Source organism: Sinocyclocheilus anshuiensis, unplaced genomic scaffold, assembly GCF_001515605.1.
Source record: "Sinocyclocheilus anshuiensis isolate Anshui unplaced genomic scaffold, SAMN03320099.WGS_v1.1 scaffold1832, whole genome shotgun sequence".
Lineage (NCBI taxonomy): Eukaryota > Metazoa > Chordata > Actinopteri > Cypriniformes > Cyprinidae > Sinocyclocheilus > Sinocyclocheilus anshuiensis.
Genome location: NW_015555884.1, coordinates 142,274 through 152,785, shown reverse-complemented (window position 1 = coordinate 152,785; position 10,512 = coordinate 142,274).

Sequence of the window (10,512 nt, the reverse complement as noted above, 5' to 3'; positions counted from 1 at the left end):
AAGACCCTTGATTTCTGTTATATTCTGCTGTGTTCTCCACCTACTGTAAATGTACTGTATTCTAAGAATCATGTCGAAATGGTGTCAAATGGGCTTTCTTAAAACTATTTTTTTAGACAGGCCTCTGACTTGTCTAATTTCCAATTTTGTGTGTTTTTGTGTTCGTGTGAAACAGTATAACCTGTCTTTCCTATGGTTTGATGAGGATGCCAATGACTCCAAATGGTTTCAGAGCTCTGGCCTTGTTGTAACTTATTTTCATTGTTTGCCATTTTGTTTGCATGGCTACTTTTAGAAGTGCATACTTTAGTTTTAAAGTGTATTCACCCCTGTCTGTGTGTGTGAGAGAGATAGCTCTCAGTGAAGGACAAATACCAGACATTGTAATGTGCTCAAGTTGGAATATAATTTTCCCCAGTTGTGATTAGAGCCAATCCACAGATGAGTGGAGAGGAGGATGGGAGGAGATGAGCTGTAATGGCTTTGGATCTGGGCCCTTGTCCAAAATAGCGCATGGTTGAGGGGTAATAGAGAAGGAGTCCTGAGAGAAAGCATGCTTAGCATGGACATACACCAAATGCTCTTGCTCTCCCTCCTTCTCATTTTGCTCTTCATATCAAAGAGAAACAGAAGGGAAGAAAGTGATGCATCAGCTACTTAACTGATATCATAGAGGTATTTTATCATTAGGGCACTGAGTGTCTTATAATAACCATACGGACACTGATAGTGCACTTGCGTCATCCTCATTTGAAGTACTACATACATTGCATTTGGTACAGAAAATAGTTATGGCTTACTTTCCAGCATTGCCTATTTGTCTTAATCTGGTTTTAATTAAAGTGTACATTTTATACAAGTGCAGTATATCAGAGATTAATTAATATTTACTGTAACGCAGTGTAACAAATTATGCAAATGTATTACACTGCTCTTTGGAAAACTCTTTAATTAACGGTCACTTAGTTTCCAGTTGTTTGCATTTACTTTGTTGTTGCTATGAAATTCCAAATTAATCTTGACAATCGATTCTTAATGTTAAATCTCTAATATGTCGTAGAGGGAGTCCCACATACCTCCCAGTGTCATATTTGTACCGAATCTATTAGTACAGCAGAACAAAAAACAGCCATTTATGTGTTGATAGATGAAAGATGAGGGCAATAAGTATACAATTATGACAATATATGGTTTGTCCATGTTCTCCAAGTGTTCTTGGGTTATATTTTAAGAATAAAGGATGCTTATAAGGGACATTCTAAGCAGATGTAGCCTTTAGCATTGTATGGAATGATATAAATAAAAGGAAATTACCAGTGAAATGGGTTAAATTTAGTAATTATGGTTGAGAGAGAAAACAACAACAACGTATTTACTATCCTAACATTAGGCTGTGTGTGGTTCCCATGCAATGTAGCAACTTAGCATGTAGCATATTAGCATAATACAGGTGTGTATTTACAATCCTTTCACAGTGTATTAATGTTGCTCAAACAATGAGAATTTAGAGTTATCTGTCTATTTTATAAAGAAAAGTTCAAACACTCAGTGGTGTTCTTTTTTTCTTTTGTGGAGGTATAATCAAAATGCACACTTACTTTTTATGTTCTACAAGTTCTTTTGTACTTTTCTGCTCTACTTTAATCATAGAGATTGGTGCATTCTATTTATCAACACAAACACAGATGCTTCTAAGATACTCTCAGAAAAATCAAAGGACTCAACTCAATTTTATGCAGATAGTCGTTCTTCGGAGGTAATTGTACTCTCATGTGAAGTGTCGTTTGGGCTGCTTTTTGACTCGAGGCAGGGCTAACGGCCCTCTTTGCTCCTCATTTGCCTCATCTTTTATCAAATGCTCCCGATCTCAGCGTTTATCCGCCTGCTGTTTGAACACGAGTTAGACTGAGGGAATTTGAACACTCGATAGTCAAGAGTGCGGCTAAATATTCTCATCAAGAAGTTTGAGCAGAGAGATGGGGATGGAATTGGCTGAAGGAGCGAAAGGGAGAAGAATAAACGGGACAAATACCTTGAGGCAAGATGTTCAGCTGTGTCTTTTGAATCATGGAAAGAGGGGAGTTCCAGACAAAAGAGAAATGTGGCAGACGGACGATAGCAGGTGGATAGAGGGAAAAAAATATTTATGAGGGAGAGTGAAAGCGAGTGATGAATTGATATGGAATGCAAAAGCAGAATGTGACCTGTGGAGATAAATTATGAATAAGTGATGGAAACAGAGGAAAACCAAGCTTGGGTGTTTTTTTTAAGCAGTCTAGCTTGATGAACGGGTCACAGGCTGTGTAGGCTGGTCTACAGACCCTCATCTGCATTCTCACTGGCATTCCCAACAATTAAGCCCCTAATTACCCCAGAATTCTATAGAGGAGCTGTGCTTTCCTTTGATTGCGTAGATTCAGAGACGTTCTGTCAACCATATGTCTTTCTTCCTTTCTCTGTTTGTCAGGCTCTTTCTTTGTACGCCTGTCCCACTCGCATGTTGGGGATTAACTAACAGTTGCACTACAAACTTAGCAACATGTTCCAGCAGCAAGACAGTAGTCAAGTTTATTTCACAATATTAGTGCATAGTTTTTACAGTGACAAGCTTTCCCAACAAGTTGCAGTGTAGTGAAACGCAAAGCTAAGAATGGGGATAATGTTTACCAGTATTCAAATAAATAATGCTCATTGTTTTAGCAAATAGTCATTTCCCAATAGATTATATCAAATCCCATTTGCTTTTCTTGTTAAATATCCTGTTTCAATCAGCAATTCAATACATCGCGGACAAATGGCAATTCTTGTTGAATATTATAATTAGCTTGTAGCTTATCATGCTACAGTTTCTTTCTCACTGTCAGTCTGTTGTGTTTTAGTTCTTTGCACTCTCTTTTCACATCTTTCCCGTCATCATTTGAAGGCTCACAGATAGTTGAGAGTGTTTATTTGGGTTAGGAGTCCTCTCTCAGATCTTTGGCCTTCATCAGGGGCTCTGCGGAACGTTGTAACTAGCGTGTAATTAGGAGAGAGTGGTTTTTAAAGAAGGCTTACATGCTCAAAAGGATTTGAACGATGGCTTTGGCTCTGCTGGGCTGTGCAATGCCTCGGTCAGCGTCCTGACCCGATAAGACACGAGGCAGAAAGATGGGGGAGGCTCTTCAATGGTCATACCCTCCTCCTTGTGTTCTCTCTACATCTCTGTTTCTCTCACTCCCACTTGCCTTTATCTCGCTCACACTCATTTTTTGCTCATTAGTGCTAAATGGCCATCACTCATTGGGCCTCTCTGTTTGCAAGACCTGCCAGAAACTCCAGTGGCTGGTGTTCGGGTATCCGGGTGTAAGGAGCGACAGATGTGGGTTTCTCTAGGCCTGTGGTTGTTCGTGAAAGCGGTCTCACTAATGAGCGTCTGCACCACGAGGCCTAGAAGAGAGTAAAACTTCTTCAAAGCCAGAGAACGACAGGAGGAAGAGCAGAGGATTATGGGAAGGGGCGTCTGAATGCAAAAAAATAACTTTGTGGGTCGCATGTTTGCAGTAGGTTTCAGATGGTAAGAAAGGGAGGGTAGCTGTCGTCGTGACCGAATTTCTTTTGTGTCTCTCAATTTAACGTCCCGCTGTGGTTGAAATTGGGCACAGTCTGTCTGGATTTGGAGGCACATGGGGTTTTTCCGAGGGCTGCAAGGCTTTTTATAGCAGATGACGTACCTGTTCGAGGCAGACAGCTGGGACGGACCTGGCCAGACGATACTGCTCACCTGTGGGAATTCCCCTGCTACTCAGGTGTGAATTATGGAACAATTACCCAGCAGGCACTGCCCCTCTCCTCTCTGTCATTACAGCCAGCATGGGTAATAAAGCCACCTCGTTCTTCCGCAGCCCAGATCACAGGTGGAAAACAGCTTGCCTCCTTAGCGCCCCACGTCTGGCCCCCACGACTTGAATTGCTTCCATGGGACGGTTAATGGCGTGAGGCGGACCGTAGTTATTTTTGGAAAGGGTGGAGACAGAGAATAGCCAGACGTTGAACTCCCACAATCCTCCGTTTGCCAAGACTGATGTACTTGATTCGCTGTCATAGACGGAGAAGTTCTCCCGCAGGATGGTAGTTTAGCTCTATAAAGACGTTTGTGGCCAGCGACCGCTAATCTTGTGTATGGTTCTGAGAGAGGGACGTCTCGACTGAGTCTTATCCCGAAGATTGCTGAACTTCCAGAGAAACAGGGCAAACATCTCCCTCATAAATCACAAACAGCTCCCAGACAAGAGCTTGACTCCCCTGTTGACATTTAGGGACTGGGGGAGGTGCAGTACTCCAGGGAGCAGTGAGAGATAGACCGAAAAGGAGGACTGGGGTGATGGTAGTGATAGATGAGAAGAAGCGAGAGGCAAATACGATGGGAGCCACCCTATTCCGCTTCATCCTGCTCCCAGGATGCGGGTTTGAAGACCAGAAGTGACTTATCTGGACAATTCGGTCAAGCTGGGCGCAGCTGGCCTATTTATCTCCATGCTCAGTAAAAATTAAGTGAACAACCATCGCTTAAAGATTCTGCTGTGTTGTCATCTTGCAGGGTGAATAACCTCCTTCTTGTGGAAATAACCTCTGGAAGATTTTCTTGTGAAACTGAATGTTCGAATACATTTAAATTGGTGGCAAACTGGTTGAGATTAACCTTTATGTAACTGTGCATAAGCAATGCTTTGTTACATTCGCATCTGCGCAGCAAAACTTTTAGCTCAATTATAGATGGATTCCAATATCTTAAATTAGCTTTTAAACGGAGGAAGCTTGTTTTGGAATGATTGCTAATGCATTTACCCTCCTGCACGTTGCTATGTTTTTAGTTTTCCTGTGAGGTCGTTGGAACGTTTCCATGCCATGCCACAGAGGTATGGCTGCTATGTCTGGAAGCATCTCATTAGCTTGGAGTCAGAGCCTGGAATTGGGATTTCCCTTGAAAATAGTAATTAGGGAAATCCATGAAGCCTTTGTTGTTTTTCGTTATGTTTTCATCTCAAGGTTCACCATCCTCACCTGGGCCACCAAACACTGGTTGTTGCCATGTTGCTAAGGAGATCCACACGGCAACCGAGGGATCCCTAGGGCATCGTGGGTGGATGGGTGGTACCATTTATCTTTAAAAGGGGGAAACTGTATTATTCCAATACCTCACCAGGATGAAGTCTGGTTCATTATTTTCAGAGACTGTTTTTACTTCCTACCACAAGTAAAGTTTTCAACATCAGTTACTCACCGTCATGTTGTTCCAAACCTGTTTGGCTTAGTTTCTTCCTAGAAAAACAAACTGAGAACGTTTGATTGTACAATTTGATTGTAATTAAACTGAAAAATTATTTTGAGCCAAATCAATTCATCTGTTGATTCAGTTTAGTCTGAATGATTTGTTCACGACTAAGTGATTTGGTTTTTGTGTTCAATTCTCTGATTCAATGATACGGTTGCAGTGGTTAATGGTTCGCTGGAAGACAAATTATCAGTAAATATAGATGTTTATAAACTTTGACATGTTCTCACTTAGGGCTATCATATGACTTAAGAAGTCTTGGAAGGTAGTGCCAAGCTATTGTATGACATAAGAAGTCTTGGAAGATAGTGTCCAAGTAAAAAACAGTTCATCTCATGTGATCAGTGTTGAATCTCCAGATGATAAGAGTTAGATGTTCAGAGTGCCTCCTAAATTTTAGATAGAGGTTTTTTGTTGGCAGATTTTAGCTGTAGACCCCCTGCTACAGTCTCTCCTGAGTCAATGCAGTGATTGAAGTGCATGAGTGTTTTAAGACACTACAGGAGTGCTCGATTTGTTGTACTGCAAAACTGCTCACAGACACTTTCTGAATTGTCTCAGGACCATCTTCTCCACGGGATATTGGAAGACACCCAGTGTCCTCTTTATCAGCTGGTTCTGCTCAGTTTTATAGGGAGAAATAAAACCAGATGTGAGGACGTGTGGTCTGTGTGTTCCAGCTCTGCTGGTCACAAATCTCTCTCTCTCCCACTCCATCTCTCTTAAAACACTGTCTTAAATTAGAAAAGCAACCCCTGCATAACCCTTGGACTGAGGTTTCCTGTGCTGCATGCTCCTTTGATAGTACATTTGAAGAGATGATATCCGGTTTACAGCTCTCTATAGATTTTATCCTGTTTTATCTGATAGTTTTCTGGTGTTATTTAGTTTGTAGTGCTTCTGCGGTGAAATATTGCTCATACTCTGAACAAATTATTTTAGAAAAGTAACAGAACACTTGTCCTCCACAATGTGTATAATTTGAGCAATCAAACCTGAACACTGTCAAACTGTCCTCCCTTATGAAGTGTTAGAAAAATTTATTAGTGAATTGGTTTGCTTTAATAAAAGTTTAATACTACTTTAATCCCACCCCCAACCATAAATTTAGACCAATAATCATTAGATGACATTAAAAGACTATATTTAAGGATCACATGCTATCCTTCAAACTACTAGGTTTTACCCATTTTAAATATAATAAATTTAGTCATAATTTAGTATGATCACGTTTTCTCACGTACTGTTAATAAGTACAGGGCGGTATAAGTATGCTGTTTAATTGTTACATAAATATATCTGTTATGCCGAATGACGATGGAACATTATTTCACCCATAGTTAGCATTTTCTTTTCACAGTTATTATAAATATTAAAATTTACACTTTAATTGCATTTAATATGTATACAAAATCACTTTTGTAAATTTAATTTGATGCAGACACCAAAATCGGAAGTATCGTCTTTGCACCGTATCTATATATTTAACTAGTAATTTAATGTCATATGTTTTTATTATTTTTAACAATTCAAATAATTCAAATATCCCTGAATTCTCTGATCTCTGATTATAAATGATTATATGCTTTTCTCATCGTTATATAGGTAATATATTTAAAAAGGTTTTGCCCATTTATTGTAGTGAAGCTAACTACTTTTTTTAGCAGTATTAGTGACTGTTTTTAAGGGTAATACTGACTGCAGTGTAACTACTTCAAATTCACTTCCTTGTGGCTTGAAAAGCTCAATTTTCAAAGCAGCTCCTCCAAAAGCAAAATAACCTAGTCTTTGTAAACATCTGTCTCAGATAAATAACTGCATTTCTGTTTGTGCTGCAGGTGTGACTATACAAGCTCTTCAATCTTTCCCTCGCCGTTTATTCATTCAGCAGTTCATATAACAGAGAGGAAATTATTCAGTTGCCAAATTCGTTGTCATCTTTGTTTCCAGCCCAGTGGGAATCTAATTTTAGTCTCGCACGTGTGTGCGCGCTTGTATATTTCTCAGCGTTTGTGCATAAGAAATAGGGTTTGCGCCTGTGTTTGTGACCGTGCTCTCATTTTCAAGACAGAATATGTTTTTGCGAGCCTGTGCGGATGTGTCTTTGTGGTCTTCATGGCTGTATGCTTATTTATAAGTGTGTGTCTTCATGAGTAAGTGCATGTATTGCAAAGTGCAGCTTAATATCCAATCGGTGACAGGATGGAGCCATTAATAAGATGCTGATCGGGCCGGGCTGACAGTACTGCTGACAGGGGGAGATCAGAGGGAAGAAGCCTGGGGAGCCTGGGGACCCTGAGCTTCAGGTAGCCCCTCTCTGCCAGCCCCTTGTGTCATTACCCATGCTGAGGAGGCTGAGGAGGTGGTACCCCCACCTCTGACACCTACATTAATCAAACTCACACCCCCCTTCCTTCTCGTGCCCACCCGCCACCCCCTAATCATCAGAATCCGGGCGCTAGGAGGCAAAGAAGAGGATACGGCTGCAGTGTGAAGGATGTCCACTAAACTGTTCCCTGTTCGGCTTTCACACCTGACTGTGACTGATGGGATTCTCCGTACCCCCCTGACCCGCCACACAATTAAATATCTGAGCCCTCACTCACCGGGACAAATTAAAATTACCCTCGCCGTTGTTTTATATCTCGGTCGCAGCCTGTCCCTCTGCGTCTTTCAATTCCAGCGGTTTTGATAAATGTTTGTGCTTTGTTAAGGTAAAACGAATTAGGAGATACTGGGGAATTGTTTCGCGATCCATACCGCAAACCGAAAAAGGGGCATACGTAGTCCAACGCCTGTAGGCGGGAATAGAAATTAGGAGGGTTTCGTATGGACTCCCCCTTTTTGGAAGCTAGAGAATAGCGTAACATCCGCAACGCAACACAACAATCTCGCACCTGGTAGCGCTGTATTGATTGGCAGCCACCTCCATGCTAATTATTGCTAATGACAAAATCGGCCGTGTAGTGCTTGATTTGCATGTGCAAACACTACTCGTGTCACAGTTATCTGCTGTGATGGAAGCATGTGCTAATCAGGATGATGGACTCTGAGAGCTCGTAATTTCAGTCTTGTGTCTTCATTGTTCTGCATTGTTCTAGCGCTAGCTAGTAAAAACAGTGACCTATTCAAGTGCTGTGCTTGATCACACGGATCGGTTTTGTGTAGATGGCAACATTATGATGAGAGGGCATTTGTGGTTTGTATTAATCAGGAAAAACAGATATGATAACTGCTATCGAATCTTGCAAAGCAATGCTTTGGCTGTATGCATCTAATTTTTGGCTGTCAATAGGGCCTGGAATTAGTGATCCATTCACTTCCATTCATGTGTATTTGAATGCAGGAGGGCAAACATGTACAGTGGGGTCCCAAAATCTGAGACCACTAGTAAAAAGGCTTCTATTATGCATTTTTCTAATGTAATTGGACACAACTGTAGTAGGGAGATGCATGGACTTCAAAAGTTCTCCAGCATGATTTGAGAACTATCCAAAGAGCATCTTCTGCATCAATGGAAGCAACAATCATCAGACTGCCTGAACAAATGAGTTCACAAGATTAAACTCACAAATTTGACCTAGAAGTCTAAATGATTTATATATAGCTAAAGAGGAGAAGTTGGGGATGAAGCAGCGATAATACCCCGCCAACCCTAGAAAGGCTCGTACCTGGGTCTTGGTCTCGGGTCTCGGAGCGGAGCGTACCGCCTCCACCTTCTTCTCCTGCGGCCGAATGAGACCCCGTCCCACCTGGAACCCCAGGCACTTTGCCTCGGAGAGGGCAAGGTGGCATTTCCGAGGTTTGGCGGTGAGTCCCGCCCTCCGGAGCTCCGAGAGCCCCCTCGCTCCGAGAGCACCCTCCGTAACCGGTCCAGGTGGTCTTCCCATGCCTCGGAGTGGATCACGACGTCGTCCAGATAGGTCGCAGCGTAGGACTGATGGGGCCGCGACGGGATGTCCATCATCCGCTGGAACGTGGCGGGTGCCCCGTGCAGGCCGAAGGGAAGGGTCCGGTACTGCCAGTGGCCACTAGGGGTAGGGAAGCAGTCTTAGGTTTAGCATCCTCAGAGAGGGGTCCCTGCCAGTAGCCTCGCGGCGTAGGACTGATGGGGCCGCAACAGGATGTCCATCATCCGCTGGAACGTGGCGGGTGCCCCGTGGAGGCCGAAGGGAAGGGTCCGGTACTACCAGTGGCCACTAGGGGTAGAGAAAAGTCTTAGGTTTAGCATCCTCAGAGAGGGGTACCTGCCAGTAGCCTTTCGTGAGGTCCAACGTAGAAATATACCAGGCCCTTCCCAGCCGTTCCAACAGCTCATCCACCCAAGGCATGGAGTATCCGTCAAACTCGGAAACCTCATTGAGGCGACGGAAGTCGTTGCAGAAACGGAGGGTGCCGTCCTGCTTCAGAACTATCACGATTGGGCTTGACCACGGGCTGCGTGATGGTTCTATCACCCCCAACTTCAGCATTTGTTGGATCTCTTCCTCTATAGCTCGCCGACGACCCTCAAGGACGCGGTAGGGCCGTTGCCTGACGACGACCCCCGGCGGCGTCCGGATGTCGTGCCGCAGGACTCCGGTCTGCCCGGGACGAGAGGAGAACACATCAGCGAACTGACCGACCAGGTGCTGCAGCTCCCTCTTCTGGGCAGCCGAGAGGTGGGGGTTGACGTCAACAACCACAGGGTCAGAGACGGCGAGGGCTGCGAGCTGGTCTCCAGTCCCCACCCACTTCTTCAGCAGGTTGATGTGGTAGAGCTGCTCGGCTCTCCTCCTCCCTGGCTGGCGCACACGGTACGTCACCGGCCCAATCCTTTCCAGCACCGTCAGGCTGTGCAGAACCGTTTCACTTCGGCCTCCAAGCCCGGCCAGTGGAAGCGGTCGCGGATCCGCTGGATGGCGTTCCCGGCCCCGAGGTGCCCTGCCAAGGGATGGGAGTGGGCCAGCTCCAACACGGTCTCCGTTTTTGTGCGTGGCACTACTCCATTCGTGGGGCGAGAATATGAGACTGTACCAGAGTGACCGCACTGCCGGAGTCCAGGATGGCCCGGAACGGCTTTCCATTTATTTTCACTTCCACTTCTGGAGCTCCAACCGGCAGGTCGCGGTGTACAATGCAGCCTGCCAGCCAGGTCCGTGCGGGGAGCCTCCGTTGGCATGGGCTCAGGAGAGAGGGAGCCGCCGGCCTGCTCATTGGGC